The following is an 18,345-nucleotide window of genomic DNA, read 5'->3' on the forward strand; positions in this document are numbered from 1 at the left end:
CAGAGCCCAGACCCCTGCCCCACAGCGGTGGTAAGGCGGTGGCTCGCCTGCGGTCCCTGTCACCCAGGCGATGCCAGAAGACCCCAGCCCGGTCCCCAAGCCCCGACCCCGCCGCACGTCCACTCCCGCCCCCTCCTCACACCTCTAATCCCGCTGTCGGGCTCAGTCTGGCCCGGTTCCCTCCTCAGCGCCGCTCCTCCGTCGCCGGCGCAGCAGCAGCCGCCGCCGCCGCCACCGAGTCCTCCATCCCCGCCGGAGCCACATGGAACAGCCGAGCCAGCCGCGGCGCTCGCGGGAGCCGGGGTCTGCAGCCCCTCAGGCGGACGGCGCGCCTCACGCCCGCCCCCTCCCGGACGGAGTCGCCCCGCGACCGTCCCCCACCCTACAAAACCCTGCCAGAGCCGCCGCTCAGTGCCCACCACCCCCTCCCCCGCCTTCCTCCTCCGCCACCATCATCATTACCTCCCCCGCCGCACCTCTCACACTAACCCTACCCACGGCGGCTCAACCTCCGTCCGCCCCCGCCGCCATTTGGCTCGGCACCGCGCGTGCCCCGCCATCTCGGCGGCCGGGCCTTTCAGTGGTGGGGGCATCTCATTGGCCGACCTGGGTGCCCATAACATTGGCTCCACCCCTTAGCTCTGGAGGTGTTTTTCCCCAGCCGGAATGCTGGGCGCGCAGTCTATCCTTTTGAAAAAAAAAAAAAAAAAAAAAAAAATTGGAACCCAGCAGGGACGATCCCGCCCACTCTTCTGACTGGCTTGGAGAGGGAAAAGATAGGCGGGAGGAGTAAGGAGTGTTTATAGTGAACGGGACGATGGTTGCTTAAGGTGGATGTCGGTCAAAGGCGCGCTGGGTGCCGGGCGGGGTTTCTGGCTGGAGTCTGAAAGTAGAGCTGGGGATGGCTTCGGTGCAGCTGTGCATAGTGTGGCAGCTGTGGTTTTCCCTCCTGTACTCTCCTATCCCCACCCTAGGAGCTGGGTGCGTCTATTCCTGCGCCACTAGCAACCAGGGTGTTTGCGCACGCAGCCTTGGTTTCACCCGATTTCTCCTGGGGTTTTTTTCCCTGACAAACTGAAGTAATGACCCTGACAACCCACGCCTAGCGTTCAGTCTACTGGTCCTCAACGGGATACAATAAGCTGAGCTAAAACCGAACTGTTCATGGTGCAATTACTTTTTGTTCTGATTCTTCAGCATTTTATTTTTCTTGCTTTGCTCTTTTTCCCCTGTAAATGATTCGGGAGTGGCCAGCATATAAAAAGGATGATTCTAGGCAAAGAGGAAGATGAAATAACCCAAGGAGACTGTGAGGGCAGGGACACTTAACATTGTTAAAAAAGCCAAGGATCCTTTTGAGAATATGATGAAAGCTATAGACACTAACCCAAGGAGAGAAATTTATCCTATCATAAAACTCAAAAATCTGCTTTCAGTTTTAGGTGGTTCACAGACCTCTTGGTGTAAAGAGGGCAAAGAATGATGGGGGGAGGGGGATGGCGGTCCCAACATTTAAGGAATAAGCGAAGTAAACTGGAAAAGAGACTGAGGAGGAATGGTCAGAGAAGTAGAGCACCCTATAAGCAATCATCATACAGTTTGAAAAAAGAGAAGGTAGCTAACATGAAAGAAAGCAGGTTGGGCCACGGAAACAATTAAGGGCCAATGTTAATCTTGCTAAGGATGGAGAACAGAGTGAATGGACAAAGTAACTGGAAAGTTATCAGGGTCTAGGGAAGGATTCTTTGAAGGACAGGACAGGAGGGCAGTGGTGAGTGAGAGTTGATCCCATCTATAGACAGGCGAGCAAGAGAAAGGAGAGAGAGAGATTGGAGAATCATGAGAGATGGGAAGACAGAAAGCTGGAATCCAATATCTAATTCTATTTCCACTTTTAATAAAGTGATCAAAAAAATACCCCAAGAACACAATGTGCATTTTACAGAAAAGGACATAGATATCACTTATTTTGCTACAGTCTTAATTTTTAAATATTAAGATAACCATAATATTTATATTATTCTTATTTTCTGTACATCTTAAGAGTTCTCAAGTGTCCTTCCTGAGTGGTTTACTAAGTCACTACAACTTACACCCATTATGATCTCATATGGTGATATAGTCTGCATCATTAACAGACTTTAAGTGTATGGGGTTTTTTTTAATGACTAATTTATAGAAATGGTCATAAACAATTTTAATCTAAGTTGCCCTTCAGGAACAATTCACATGATGATCAGGAGGGTTTTTGCATCCTATTTATTGTTCTTCAGAACTTTTCAAACTTTCTTATGTGGTCAGCTTAGTTTCATATAATAGTCTTTCTCATCCTTAAAAAGAGAGAGAGAGACTTTATTGTAAAGAAACTATCTTAAAAGCAATTAGTTTGGGGCCGCCTGGGTGGCGCCCAGTTAAGCATCCAACTGGGTTTCAGCTCAGGTCATGCTCCCAAAGTGGTGCAATCCAGCCCCGCATCTGGCTCTGTGCTCAGCAGGGAGTCTGATTATCTCTCTCCCTCTCCCTCTAGTCCTCCCCCAACACCTGCCGCCCAACGCACTCTCTCTAAATAAATATATCTTAAAAAATAAAAAGCAATCAGTTTTAAATACGTCTTTTTTTTTGGAGGAGGAATAAGAAGAAGAACAAGGAGGAGTGTATAGAACCCTTAGAGAATTTTCTCAAGAGACTGACAAAGAGTTTCGTTTAAGACAGCTTTTCTTTTTAGGGGAAGTATTTTTCTTGGATGTAAACTATTTCATTCTAGCTGCACAGGAGCTAAGAAGAGGCCAAGGTTCAAAATGAAGTAATTAATGGGGCACCTGGGTGGCTCAGTTGAGTAAGCATCCAACTCCTGATTTCAGCTCAGGTCATGATCTCAGGGTCTGGGATCAAGCCCCATGTCCAGCTCCCCACTCAGCAGGGAGTTGCCTTGGTGCCCTCTCCCTTTGCTTACTCCCTTTAAAATAAACATATAGTTTTATTTTTATTTATTTTTATTAATTTTTAAAGATTTTATTATTTGTCAGAGAGAGAGAGCACAAGCAGGCAGAGGCAGAGAGAGAAGCAGGCTCCCCACCAAGCAAGGAGCCTGATGTGGGACTCGATCCCAGGACCCTGGGATCAGGACCTGAGCGGAAGGCAACGGCTTAATCAACTGAGCCACTCACATGTCCCTAGTTTTTATTTTTAAATGAAGTAGTTAAGACCAGATTGACATTGTTCTGCTGTTGAGCTCAGGTTCAAAGGCTAGCTCCTGGAGGCTCCACCAAACAACTACTTCTTCTCTCATAACTTTTTTTTTTTTTAAATAATCTGTCTGCTAACTAAATTTATTGAAGAATCTTCCATATATACTATCTTAAGATCTTTTTCATCTGCTTAGTTGAAAATTATTGAAAACCACTGAGTATTGATTATATAAATACTATTAACAGTACATTAAAGATACAATTCCTATTCTCAAAAGAGTTTTCAGAAACAGATGTTCAGCACCCATACAAGAAAATAACACAAATTACTTAACCTCTGTAAGTCTCAGCTTCTTATTCTGTCAAACAAATAACCACGCCTGCCTTTCTAGGATGTTAAGATGGAAGATGAGTAGGCAAAGAACTTAATACATCGTAAACAGTCAATAAATGGTAATTAATAATGTACACCATTGTGTTTGTTTCATAAACAGTCAAGGAAAAAAACAACCAGACCTTCAAGAATACTTGGACAATACTTCGTTGCTACTGAACGTAACTACATTAGGACTAAAGAAACAGTGCATTTAACTTTATTCCTCTCTCATTGACTCAGTAATTGCCAAGAGTGGAAAACCAATAACTTATGTGGACTCAAGATTTTATAATAATTACTAAGAATTCACTTACTCTCAGTCTTCATAACCACCTTTCACACAATGTATTAGCTGAGATCTTCTGGCATGCTGGAAGTTACATTTTTCTTAAGGCCTCCCCATTCTCTCTACCTACCAGTGTATATATCCTTCTGACCCTCCCCCCACTTCCACAGGGAAACTGCACCCCAAACCCTTTTCTAGTCCCTTATTTTCTCAGGTCTTGATTTATCACTTCATTCCATCCCAGGCTTAATCTGTGTGTAATAGACTCATGGGTGTATGTTACTTTGATTGTACTGTTCATTTGACCCAGGTGTTGAATGAGAAAATTTATAGGTGTTTCACTTAACAGAAGATTTAACATTTAAAATAATTTCAATTTTGGCTTTAAATATCATCAAGCTTATAGTGAAGATGAAATATGAAGAAACAAGTGGAAAATGCCATCTCAAAACTTCCAATCTTCTTTGCCATGACAATTTTGAAAATATGGAACTTATTTTCCATGAAACAGCTTTGCTAGTCACTGTTCCAGAAACCTCCAAAATGGAGATTCTAGTGTATGAAATGCAACCAAAGGCTTGAATTATGATCATTTCTGGTTATAAAATTTTTATATTTAGGCTTTACAGTTTTGCAGTAAAAATTGTCAGAGGTATTATTGCAGGATTTAACTACTAATATAACTTATCTGTGCTTTAGTCCTAGCACTAAGATTTACTCCCAGTAATAGCACTGCAGGCTTTTGCATTATTTTCCAGTTACCATAGCAGTTAGACTGTATACAACACTACTGCAATTTTTAACTGCTAATGAAATTATTTCTTTTTTCTTTTTTAAGATTTATTTATTTATTTATTTATTTATTTGAGAGAAAGAGAGACACAGTATGTGGGGAGGGGCAGAGGGAGAGGGAGAGAGAGAATCTCAAGCAGGCTCCATATGCAGCACAGAGCCCAATGAGGGGCTTTTTCTCACCACCCTAAGATCACGACCTGAGCCAAAATCAAGAGTTGGGCACTTAAACGACTGAGCCACCCAGGCATCCTGAAATTATTTCTTTCAAGCCCATAGTAAACAAATTTACTCCTGACGATCCTACATCAATTCTTATGTTCAAAAACAAAACAAAACAAAACAAAAACAAAAAACTCACTGTGGGGGCGCCTGGGTGGCTCAGTGGGTTAAGCCGCTGCCTTCGGCTCAGGTCATGATCCCAGGTCCTAGGATCGAGCCCCACATCGGGCTTTCTGCTCAGCAGGGAGCCTGCTTCCTCCTCTCTCTCTGCCTGCCTCTCTGCCTACTTGTGATTTCTCTCTGTCAAATAAATAAAATCTTTAAAAAAAAAAAAAAACTCACTGTGGCAAGCTAATACTTCCAAAATATTAACCGATGGTCTCTGTAGCAGCTGTTTTTCTAGGTACTTCTTTTTATCCTATTGGCCTTTCTCCTCCTAGATCCCACCCTAAGACACTCTCAGCATCTCACCCATTCTCATGTAGGCTGGTCTTTGCTCATTGTTTCAGGAAAGGAATATAACAGAATGCAGAGAAACAGGGAATTTCCCCCTGGTTTTTGAGTTCAAAATCCTAGCCCTTAGGGAGTAATGAAATGGATCCTTATAGAGACCTACACTGTTCAGTAGGATAACCTCTAGCCACAGGTGACTACTGAACACTAGTGTTCAATATGGCTAGTTGAATATGGCTAGTTCAAACTGAGATGTGCTGTAAGTATAAAATACACATTAATTTCAAAGACTTAACATGTAAAACAGAATGAAATATATCTTATTAAGTAATTTTTATATTGATTATGTGTTGAAATTATAATATTTTGGATACATTGGGTTAAATAAAAGACATTAAAAATTAATTTCACCTGTTACTTTGCTTTTTTAATGTGGCTATGGAAAAAATTTAAATTATACATATGGCTCACGTTATATTCCTATTGGACAGTACTGCTAAAGACAACAGTAAAACTTCCTTCTGTAAAGAAGAGAAATGGATTTCCTGAACTAGAAGGAGAAGAAGAGTTGGGAGGAAAGTATTGAGAAGCTCGATGCTGGTGGGTCCCTGAGAATAGGACTTACTGCACAATTCTCTATTCTGGCACCAGCCGTGGAGAGGGCCAACTGAAGGGGCAGGATCTATCTATGGGATCTGAGAGCTGAGAGAGATAACTTAATGTTCTTTTTCCTTGTTAGGGCCAAAGGGAAGAGGCAAGATCCTAAAGAGAAGAAAAAGTTGAACTGTGTGTCTAGTCCAGCCAAGACTTTAGAGTACAGTTCAATAGAACTTTCTGTGATGAACAAAATATTCTATACCTGGCTGTCAATGTAGTAGACTCTAGCCACTTGGGGCTATTGAGCACTTGAAATGTAACCGAGAAACTGGAGTGTTAATATTTAATCTTAATTAATTTAAATTTAAATAGGCACATGTGGCTGATAGCCACCATAATGGACAGTGAAGCCTTACATAGTACCATGAAGGTTCTGGAAACTCAACATGATGATTTCTAGACACCCAAAAGGGTACAGAGACAGAAGAAACCACCAGACCTAGAGGCCTTGCTGATAGGCCAAGATTGACTCAGCAGCAATTTGTGGGGATATATGCCATTGAGGAAGGGTGCAGATTAGAAATCTTGGGGGAGCCAGAGTGGTAGAGGAGGAGCAGAGATCGAATCCTCTATCCCCCTCCTCTGACACCCTGCTACTGTGTAAACCCCCTCAGTTTAGATGCAGTCCCTGCCAAATTGACCATGATTATTCTCTGTCACCCCTTGTGAAGTCAGAGCCTAAAAGAGAATTTGAGTTGAGTTATAGAAAAATGAAATTATAATTCTTGGAAACCTGAATTTTTTTACATTGATATTTGTACCCCCTATATAACCTCAAATAATAATTCTAACAAAATACTTAGCCATTAATATTTATTCTCTTAAAAGACAGCCTTTTTTTCCCCCCCTCTATCATAGGACCCAAGTTCTATGGTTGACATGAAAGCATAGAAAATCTGCATCAGAAAACAATCTTTTGGGGCACCTGCGGGGTGCAGTTGGTTAACGTCTGACTCTTGGTTTCAGATCAGATCATGATCTCAATGTCGTGAGATCGAGCCCCGGGCTCCATGCTCAATGTGGAGTCTGTTTAAGACTTTTTTTCCCTGTCCCTCTGACTCCCCCCCCCACCCCCCCATGCGCGTCCTCACACTCTTCCTCTCTCTCTCTCTCTCTCTCTCTCTCTCTCTCCTCCTTGGGTGAGCACATGCTTTCTTTCAAATCATAAATAAATAAGGAAAAAGGAAAAGAAAACATCTTTGACCTAAAAAGAGAGTATCCTTTTGTGAAACTGCTTCTGTGCTAGTTTCCCATGAACAAATCTTCACAGTTAGCCATAATGAACATTCGCATACTGAATCTGAGATGACACTAATTTCAGAACCTAACTTATATGCTAAAAATCCAATTTTGTCCAGTTCCATAGCATCTAGGAAAGGCTAACCTGGACCTGGTTGGTGGAGACACAGGAGCATCCCTAACCGCCTTGAAATTCAGATAGAGACGGAAGCAAGTCTGTAGAAAGCATCCTTGAATGATTCAATAGGCCAGTCTCTTATTGTTAATCTGGAGAAATATGTTGAATGATTAGAAGGCTCAAAAATCCTCAAGAATTATTACAGTCATGGATGATATTCAAAATGTGGATACTCCAAATGTAGCAACAACACCACAAAGACATTAACCATTTGAATGGGTGACATCCATAAACCATTGGCCCCACTATCCAATTGTGGACCAGCTAAATACAACTCTTGACTCTAGAGTATACTTGCTGGTCTGTACCACCCTCTCAGTCTGACCTTTCAAATTACTTGAAATAATCTCGGGATGGTGAAGTCCCAGTACACCGAGACTGTATGTCAAGATAGGTATAATTGTGAGATATTTATACATCACAAAAAAGTGGATCATTACCAGAACTATTGCAGCAAAGGTTTGAGTTGGAATTAAGAACCCATTCTGATAAAGTTTTTGCTTAATTCAATATATTTATCTCCTATAACATCAGTAGGGATTCCTGACCAAAGTCTATTGTTCATTTCCCATGAAATGTTGTCTTTGATAAATCGTAAAAAGTAAACTGACCTCTGCTTCCTCTATGTTTTCAAAAATTGGAATAAATTCCAGGTAACCAGACAGAGCAACCAGCCAATGTCTTCCTCTGAATAATTCCTGGATGATTATATTTAGTGTGAACATGATAATGAAATTAACATCTTCAGAAATAATAAGGTTAGACAGGAGAGGCAAAGAAAAGCAGTAAGAATTCACAGTCTCGGAGGGCACTGAATACCCACCATGTGGCATTAAATCAGAGTATTTCCATCTCAAACAGTGGGGAAAAAAACAGCAGCTAGCTGAAATCAGGTAGAATCCCACTTACGAGGGCACTAAACATGGGCCAAAGGAAAGCAGCCTTCTTGCAGGAGCTTGTCCCAGATGAGTTGAGATGGAAACTGAACCCAGGTTTCAGAGGGTAGAGCTCATGCACAGTTTGGGCAATCTGCTAAGCAAGCCAAGGTGAAGAAAAATTCCAGGGCAAGGGCAATAACATGGGAGCCAGAGAGAGTTGCAATATCATTCCAGATCTCTCTTTTACAGCAAATCACCCAATTAGTGACGGGGCCTACAAAGAGTAGAACATAGCCTGCTAGCAAAGAAGACATTGTGAGATCTGCTGGATATTTCTTCATATTTTGTAGCAACTTTTGGATGCTATTTTTAAGTATTCCCAATAATGAATCACTGATATTTTCCTCCAAAGAAAGAAAGTCAACTGTTGTGCAAGAGTTATGTTTTGTGCCATAGTTCAGTCTTCTCAAGAAATACTGGTATCTTCAACATTTAAAACTATTATATTTTATCCCTGAAGTAAATTTAGTCTATTTTAGGTATTGAACATATTGCTAAGCTATACTTGGTGAGAAATAATTATCTGGCATTATCAGTGTCCCATTTCTCACTTCTAAAACTTATATGTGCCCACCTTTTCCTGATAACAAGTACTTTTGTACTTTGGTGGAGAAAATAAGCATGTTGTACTTGTATATCTTTCTTCACACAACGCATGCTAAAAAGTATGTATTTAGAGGTCATAACTTGATCATCTTTAGAATATTCACTCTGTCCTCAAATGACCAAAGCAAAAATAGGAAACCTATTGGTGACTGCTGAACTTCTTTTATTCTTGTAATAACATACTTCCTAGCTACTCAAAGCTACTTTAAACATTCCTCTTCTCCAACTTTATGCCACAGTTCACAAAATGATCACCCAAATCCTGCAGTTTGTTGTCAGTAATAAATAACTTGTTGAGTCCTTCTTCATATGTCATGCTGGGAAGTGGATGATGAGAATAACCGCTCTTCATCATTGTGTACTATGGATACTTGCAATGCCCAGGAATGTTATTTGGCCAAATAATTTTGCCAATAGTTCATTCTGCTTTCTCTTAATTAATTAATTAATTAATTAATAATTTCAGCTGATTTTGCGAGCTTTAAGGCAACAATGGAACTTGTACCTCACTTTGCTACAGGAAGTATACCTCTGAATAATAGTTTTATGATTTTAATTTTCTCTGATGCTATTTTAGTAAAAAATCCATTCATGTATTAACACATATCTTGTAAATAACTACTAAGCCCAAAGCCCTGTGCTAAGAATTAGGAATGTAGCACATCAACAGACAACACCTCTGCCCTTGTGGAGCTCACATTCTGCATCGACTAGAAACAATTATTTAGGGGCGTCTGGGTTGCCTAGTCAGTTAAGCATCTGCCTTGGGCTCGGGTCATGATCCCAGAGTCCTGGAATCAAGCCCAGCATGGGACTGCCCAACAGGGAGCCTGCTTCTCCCTTTGCCGCTACCCCTTGCTGTGCATTCTCAATCTCTCTCTGTCAAATAAATAAATAAAATCTTTAAAAAAAATAATATTTTCCCTCAATGGGGATACCTGGGTGGTTCAGTCAGTTAAGCATCTGACTCTTGATTTCAGCTCAGGTCATGATCTCAGGGTTGTGAGACTGAGCCCACATCTTGCTCTGGGCTTAGTTAGCATGGAAGTCTGCTTGAGATTCTCTCTCTCCCTATCTCTTTGCCTGTGCCTCAGTTCATGCTCTTGTGCACTCTAAATAAATAAATAAATAAATAATAAAAGCTTTTAAAAAATTTTCCCTTAATGTTTTATGTTTTTTATAAAAATGATTAAAATTGCATAAATATCGTCTTAAAGATATTATATAAGTCTTTATGTACTCTTTAAAATGTTCTCCATCTAAAGGTTTTTCATCTATAACTTTACAAATCATATTGATAAAAATGAAAATTCTCCCTGGAATAAATCCACTCCTAGTATATCTAATGTGTTCTGAACCTAGATCCATTTTGCCCATGGACACCCTTCATATGGGGAGTGAATGAAGAGTCTTCTTTCACAAAACATTCTAGGAATGTCTTCTATATGTATTTTATATCATAAAAATAAGCATAAGTTTTCAGTTGTACTTTTTATGTGCTTGAATTGCTTTATTCAGATTTAGAACCGTGAATTTCATGGTCCTGTTAGGTATTTTACTCTTCATCCTCTGGTTGGGGCTCACATTGGACTCCCTTCTCATTTTCATATTCTATATGGAGGATTCTGTTCTCTGCTTCAGTGTCAAGTCAGGTGACTCAAATATTTGCCAGGTGCCTGCTATATGGAAGAAAGTATTAGATTAAAAAAATACATTTTAAAAATCCATAAAAACATAAAAAATACACATAAAAATACATAAATCACAGCTGAAAACCTCAAGAAATTTAAACTTACTTCAGAGAAAAAAAGTGTACACATAATAAAAATTGTAAGCTATAGCACATGAAATAGCTTATAAGATAAGAAATGGTCTAAAATAGAATTAAAAGAGATGTTAGAAGTCCAATATTGTCCCATAGTCTGAAGAGACTCAAGCCAGTTATGGTGAAGCACACAGAGTAGGATGGGGCTGACACAGAGAACAGTTTAGTGGTGTCACTAACCAAAGTCACTTACCAATGATATCATCCCAGGAGTTCACATAACTTCTCTGGATGGAAGGGAGAAGTTTATTTATACATGGACCTATATACACAACTCCATGTCAGGCCAAGCAGACACAATTCTGGGACAACTGGTAGAAGGAGAATGATTAGGAAAGAGAAGCAATTTCCTCTTAGACTGACAGTTTTAAGGATAACTATTTTATTTTGCTGCCAGAGACCTCCACTAGAACAAGGCCACCTGAGAAAGAAACCAAAACTGAGAAAGCCAAGAAATGAAACCAAGAAAACTTTGGGAGAATGATAACTTTGCTATCTGGAGGTTAAGAACTAGAAGGTATACACTCTTAAGATCCCTTCAGCCCTATTTCTGTGATTTTAAAAATTCCTGTGTTTAATAAATGGATACATGTATATAAAATTGGAAAGAGGCATTTAGAATTTCTCAACAGCTGTTTTCATTGTGATAATCCAGTTTTCATTAGCTTAAAAGGGTTTCTCCCCACCCCGAGTTGGGGCCATTATTGTTTATATTTTCCTTATGGTGTGCCTTTTATTCCTGTGACTTACTTATTACATAACTGGAAGCCTGTATCTCCTACCCCCTTCACCCATTTTTCCCATACCCTATTCCCCCTGCTCTAGCAGCCATCAGTTTGTCTTCTTTATTTTTAGGTCTGATTCTGCTTTTTGTTTGTTTACTCATTGTTTTCATTTTTGTTTTGATTGCAATATGAGTTATTTCACTTAGAATTGTACTCTCTAGGTCCATCCATGTTGTCCCAAATGGCATGATCTCATCCTTCTTTGGGTGGGTTATATATCCTTCTACAGCTACATGATATATGTGTGTGTGTGTGTACACATCTTCCTTATCCATTTGTTTATCAATAGACTCTTACGTTGCTTCCATATCTTGGCTATTGCAACAAATGCTGCAATGAACATAGGAGTGCATATACCTTTTTGAATTAGTGTTTTCATTTTCTTTGGATAAATACCCAGTTACTGGAATTACTGGACCATAGGGTTTCCTATTTTTAATTTTTTGAGGAAACTCCAAACTATTTTCCACAGTGTCTCTACCAGTTTACATTCATTCAGTTTGGGATACTTCTGATTGTATTTAACTAACTTTAATTTTCTGATCGACCAAAAATTGAAAGTTTATAGTGAAGTTTATGCCTTCCCATGAAGGCATAATGGTGTCTGTTAGGAACATGGAAGATAGCATTCCTAAATGTACCAATTCCTAATGCAATTGTTTATACCCAGCTCTAAAGGGGAGAGTAATCATCAGTCAACTGGGGTCATTTTGTAAATTATCTATGACAAATTACAAACAAAAGAAGCATTGATACAACTTATTACTCCTTCTAGAATATATTGTTTATAACTACAATGGCAATCCAGCCCAAAGAGTTCAATCTATTCCACTGTGAATTTCTGAGGTCTTTGATACCCAGGATTCACAATGATTTTATTATTGCACTAGGAAAGGTAAGAGTACAAAAACACCATATACAAAAATTAGCACAAAAAGGATTATCAACCTAAATATTAGCCATTAAAACTATAAAACTGTTAACAGAAAACAGGAGTAAATCTTTATGAATTTGGGCTTGGCAATGGCTTTTAAAGATGATAACAAAAGCATGAACAACAAAGAAAAATGGTGCTTTATCAAAACTAAAAACTTTTGTACTTTAGACACACCATTAAGAAAGTTAAAGATTGGGGCATCTGGTTGTTTAAGTTGGTTAAGTGTCTGTCTTTGGCTCCCAGGAACCCTGGGTCCTGGAATCAAGTCCCAAGTCAGGCTCCCTGCTCAGTGGGGAGCCTGCTTCTCCTTCTTCCCACTGCTGCTCGAGTTTTCTCTGTCTCTCATATAAATAAATAAAGTCTTTTAAAAATTTTTTGGAAAAAAGAAAGTTGAAGATTGCCAACAGATGGGAGAAAATACTCGCAAATCATGTATTTGATAAGGAGCTTGTGTAACTCAACAACAAACAAATAATCCAATTTAAAAATTGGCAACAGAGGTATGCCTGTGTGGCTCAGTGGGTTAAAGCCTCTGCTTTTGGCTCAGGTCACGATCCCAGGGTCCTGGAGGAGCCTGCTTCCTCCTCTCTCTGCCTGCCTCTCTGCCTACCTGTGATCTCTGTCTGTCAAATAAATAAATAAAATCTTTAAAATAAATAAATAAATAATACAAACTGGCAACAAATTTAAATAGACATTTCTCTAAAAATTATGCATAAATGATTATAAGCATATGAAAAGATGCTCAACATCATTTGCCATCAGGGAAATGGAAATGAAAACCATAATGAGAGACCACTTCATGCCCACGAGGATGACTTGAAATCAAAGACAATAACAAGTGCTTGTAAGGGTGCAGCAAAATGGAAGCCCTGATGCATTGCTGGTAGAATCTTAATAAGGAACAGCCACTTTGGAAAAGAGTTGTGTAGTTCCTCAAAATGTTAAGCCTAGAGTTATCATATAACTCAGCAATTCCACTCTGAGATATATACAAGACAGAAATGAAAACTCAGGGCTACACAAAAATTTGTGCATGAGTGTTCATAGCAGTCTGATTCATAAGAGCCATAAAGTGGAAACAACCCAAATTCCATCAGGTGACAGAAGTATAAACAAGATATGGATATCCATATGACAGAATGCTATTTAGACATAAAGAGGAATGAAGTACTGATAGGTGGTACAACATGGATGAACCTTTAAAGTAAGCTAAATAAAAAAGCTCAGTCATAAAAGACCACATACAATCCCATTTATATGAAATGTCCATAATAGGCAAAACCACAGAGATGAAAGTAGATTAGTGATTGCCAGGGGTTTGGGGAAGAGAGAAATGGGGAAGTGATTGCTAATGGATATAGGGTTTCTTTTGGGAGTGATGAAAATGCTCTAAAATTGCATAGTAGTAATGGGTGCCAACTCTGTGAATATACTAAAAAGCACTGAAGTGTACACTTCATTTTTTTTTTAGATTTTATTTTTAAGTAACCTCTACACCCAGTGTGAGGCTCAAAAGTACAATCCCGAGACTGAGAGTCACGTGTTCCACCGACTGAGCCAGCCAGGTGCCCCATGAATTGTACCCTTGAAAAAGCCGCATAATGAATCTGATGGCACAGTTGGTTAAGCATCCAACTCTTGGTTTCAGCTCAAGTCGTGATCTCGGGGTCCTAGGATCAAGCCCCTACACAGGCTCCATGCTCAGCACGGAGTTGGCTTGAGATTTTCTCTCCCTGTCCCTCTGCCCCTCCAGCTCATGCTCTCTCTCTCTCTCAAATAAGTAAATAAATCTTTTTAAAAAATTAAAAAAGATGAAAAGTCACACCATAGGTAGTATTTATGGTGTGTCATTTAAATCTCATAAAGCATATATTAAGAAAAAATAATATAGAAACAGACCGCTGACCGGAGGCATTCACCAATTAAATTATTCTGCAGTCACATTTAACCAAACATCCCAAGACAACTAAATATACTGAAGAGTTTGGCAAAATATAGTATTCTAACATAGAAATTTAAAATGTGAAAGCACTCCACACTTGGATTTAAGCGGTGTGTGTTCTAGGTTTTGCTGGACCCCAGCCAAAATTTGGAGGCGAAGATTGTTACTTCCCTCTGCATATCCATTCTCTTTCTAAATTAATCAAAGGACATTCAAGGGCTCTTGATTTGATCTTCCAAAGTTTGTTGACAATAGCCAAAAACCATAGAACTATACAAATCTGTCATCACTGCACCTGATTTGTCTCCCTAGCATTTTCATTTCAACTGAGGTCAGCCAGAAAATTCCAAACACTGTGGGTTTCGAATTTGATCAGTTTGTAGGAAGAAGGCAGGATCTTTTCTTTGAAAAGGTTTTCAGTGGTAATCAAATTTCTTTTTCAGTCTACTCTAGTTTCCTAACCTTGACCACATATATATACAGTTAGTTAAAAGCCAGACTATTTTCACAATTTTCTAGATTACTAAAAGTTGTCACAGAACATCTAGTCCTGGACATGTCTGCCTAAAAATTCTACCATATGAAGAAATACTACTAGATAATCTGATAAATAACTGCTTTTCACTTCCTAAAGTTACAAAATCTACTGCTATTTTACTAATAGCTGTAATCATTTTCTGTGTATACTTTTACCATTCATGCATGAAGGACTACAACTCACTTTAAATGCAAGGACAGATAAATGTACAATAAAGTAGTTTCATATATAGTCAATATAGTCAATTCATATAAAAAGTAGTTTCTAATATAGTCCATCTATGCAAGAGTGACAAGAATTTACTATGGGGAAAAGACAATCTCTTTAACAAATGGTGTTGGGAAAACTAGACAGCTACATGAAAAAGAATGAAACTGGATCACTGTCTTACACCACACAGAAAATAAACTCAAAATGGATTAAAGACCTAAATGTGAGACATGAAACCATAAAACTCCTATAAGAAAACAAAGGTAGTAATTTCTTTGATAGAAACATTTTTCTAGAAATATCTCATCAGGCAAGGGAAACAAAAGTATAACTATTGGGACCACACCAAAACAAAAGCTTTTGGACAGTAAAAGAAGCCATCAACAAAACAGAAAAGATCTACCTACTGAATGAGATAAGATATTTGCAAATGTTATATCCTATAAGGAAGTTAATACTCAAACTATATAAAGAACTCATACAACCTAACACCAAAACAACAACAACAACAACAAAAACAAATAATCCAATTAAAGTCATGGGCAGAGGACCTGAATAGACATTTTTCCAAAGAAGACACAAATGGCCAAAACACAGATGAAAAGATGCTCAACATCACTAATCACCAGGAAAATGCAAATCAAAACCACAATAATATTACCACATTACCCTACGATCAAATAATTCCAGTAACTAGGTATTTATTCAAAGAAAATGATAATACAGGCACCTGGTGGCTCAGCAGATTAAGTGCCTGTCTTCAGCTCAGGTAATGATCCCAGGGTCCTGGGATCGAGTCCCACATTGGGCTTCCCTGCTCAGGGGGGAGCCTGCTTCTCCCTCTCCCTCTGCCTGCCGCTACCCTGCTTGTGCTTGCTCTCCCTCTGTGTCAAATAAATAAATAAAATCTTAAAAAAAAAAAAAAAGATTTAAAAGAAAATGAAACACTAATTCAAAAAGATAAATGCAAAAAAAAAAAAAAGATACATACATTCCTACGTTTATTGCAACATTATTTACAATAGCCAAGATATGGAAGCAACCTAAGAATCTACTGATAGATGAATGGATAAAAAAGATATAGATACAGATATAATTATAGATAAATATTGCACAGCCATAAAAAAAGAATGGGATCATGCCATTTATATGGCAGGGATGGCATGACAACATGGATGAACCTAGAGAGTATAATGCTAAATGAAATAAGTAAGACTGAAATCATAAGATTTCACTCAAGTGGCATTTAAGAAACAAAGTAAAAAAGAGACAAACAAGAAAACAGACTCTCAGATACAGAGAACAAACTCATGTTATATGTTAATTATATAATTCAATAAAAAAAGAAAAAATTAAGTTTACAGTCATAATATATTTTCAAAAGTCAAAAACCATGTTTTAAAAAATATGTGCCCTCCAACATTCCCAGGTGGGCTTTTTAAACTATCCAAAGGAGGGACCCAGAGGCTCCATTCCTTAAGTACTATGTTGCAGGTAACCAGACTATTTTCACAATTTTCTAGATTACTAAAAGTTGTCACAGTACATCTAGTCCTGGATGTGTCTCCCTAAAATTTCAATTATTTATAGACACTATCAGTGTGATTAAAAAGCAGACTTAGCACAATTTCTTTGTAGACTTTTAAAACAACATGTATCTAAATTCTGCCATATGAAGAAATACTACTAGAAAATCCTGATAACTGCTTTTCACTTCCTAAAGTTATAAAATCTACTGCTATTTTACTAATAGCTATAATTATTTTCTGTGTATACTTTTATCATTCATGCATGAAGGACTACAACATACTTTGAATGCAAGGACAGATAAATGTACAACAATAAAGTAGTTTCATTAGGAAAAGTTTAGTCAGGATTTGCTATTAATGTAATCATAATATAGCCAGAAGATTTGGCCTTTTGCTCATGAAAACACATACTTGTGATTTTTTTAAAAAAATATTTTTGTCTTGTTTTCTTTTTTTAAATGGGCTCTATGCCCAATGTGGGACTTGAACTCAGGATCCCAAGATCAAGAGTTGCATGCTCTACAGATTGAGCAAATATTTCTCATTTTTAAAAATTATTAGCAGAAAATTTGTTTCAAGGAGGTATATCAAAATAGATTCTGAACTAGCCTACTTTTTTCCTCTGTCATACTTGATATTTTCTGTGTTGAGGTTATACTTACAGATATTTATTTCCACAGCTCACTGATAATGCACTGAGACTCCTGTCTTTTTTATTATTATTAGACAATCTCTATGCTCAGCATGGGGGTCAAACTCATGACCTCAGATCAAGAGCTGCGTGATCTACTGACTGAGCCAGCCAGGTGCTCTGAGACTTCTGTCTTTCTTTTTTTTTTTTTTAATTATTTTTTTTAAATTTATTTATTTATATTGTCAGGCAGACAGAGTGGCAGGCAGAGGCAGAGGGAGAAGCAGGCTCCCCGCTGAGCAGGGAGCCCGATGCGGGACTCGATCCCAGGACGCTGGGATCATGACCTGAGCCGAAGGCAGCCGCTTAACCAACTGAGCCACCCAGGCGTCCCGACTTCTGTCTTTCAATCAATGAGATTCACTTGAGTTTTATTGCAGTTAAGTTAAGGGTCCTTTTCAATAAAAATGACTACAGAACTGGATAGTTTTAAAAAATTTTTTAAAGATTTTATTTATTTTAGAGAGTGGGGAGGAGCAGAAGAAAGGTAGAGAGACTCTCAAGCAGACTCCCCACCTAGCACAGAGCCCTGAGCCTCCATCTCAAGACTCTGAGATCACGACCTGAACCGAAATCAGGAATCAGACACTTAACCAACTGGGCCACTCAGGCACTCCAAGTTTGTTTAAATTTTTAAATATTTGTGCTGGGGCACCTGGATGGTCCAGTTGGTTAAATGTCTGCCTTCAGTTCAAATTATGATCTCGGGATCCTGGAATGGAGCCCTGCCTCCGGCTCCCTGCTCAGTGGGCAGTGTGCTTCTTCCTCTCCCTCTGCCCCTCCTCCCTGCTCAGGTTTCGTGCAAACGTCTGTGCTCTCTCTCTCAAATAAATAAATCTAAAAAAATATTTGTGCTGAATTAGTAACTATTAAAAAATGACGGGCTTCAAATGTTTCATACATGTAATCCTGGGGCTCTTCTGGATGAATGGATAAGTGTGGATAGATGA

At 38.9% G+C, this 18,345-nt stretch overlaps 1 protein-coding gene across 10 annotated transcripts in view; it reads right to left on the bottom strand.

Annotated features, from left to right (window-relative positions):
- Positions 1-18,345, bottom strand: part of EHBP1 (EH domain binding protein 1) — a 356,920-nt gene that overhangs the window by 326,074 nt on the left and 12,501 nt on the right. For 3 of the 10 annotated variants that reach the window (XM_047743941.1, XM_047743938.1, XM_047743939.1), the window contains exon 1: positions 143-446. The exons of 2 other annotated variants lie outside the window; for them this stretch is intronic. The gene's annotated coding sequence lies outside the window, so the exon portion shown is untranslated. 5 more of the 10 variants (XM_047743937.1, XM_047743931.1, XM_047743933.1 and 2 more) reach the window with 4 other exon arrangements.

The sequence above is a fragment of the Lutra lutra genome, chromosome 9, assembly GCF_902655055.1.
Source record: "Lutra lutra chromosome 9, mLutLut1.2, whole genome shotgun sequence".
Lineage (NCBI taxonomy): Eukaryota > Metazoa > Chordata > Mammalia > Carnivora > Mustelidae > Lutra > Lutra lutra.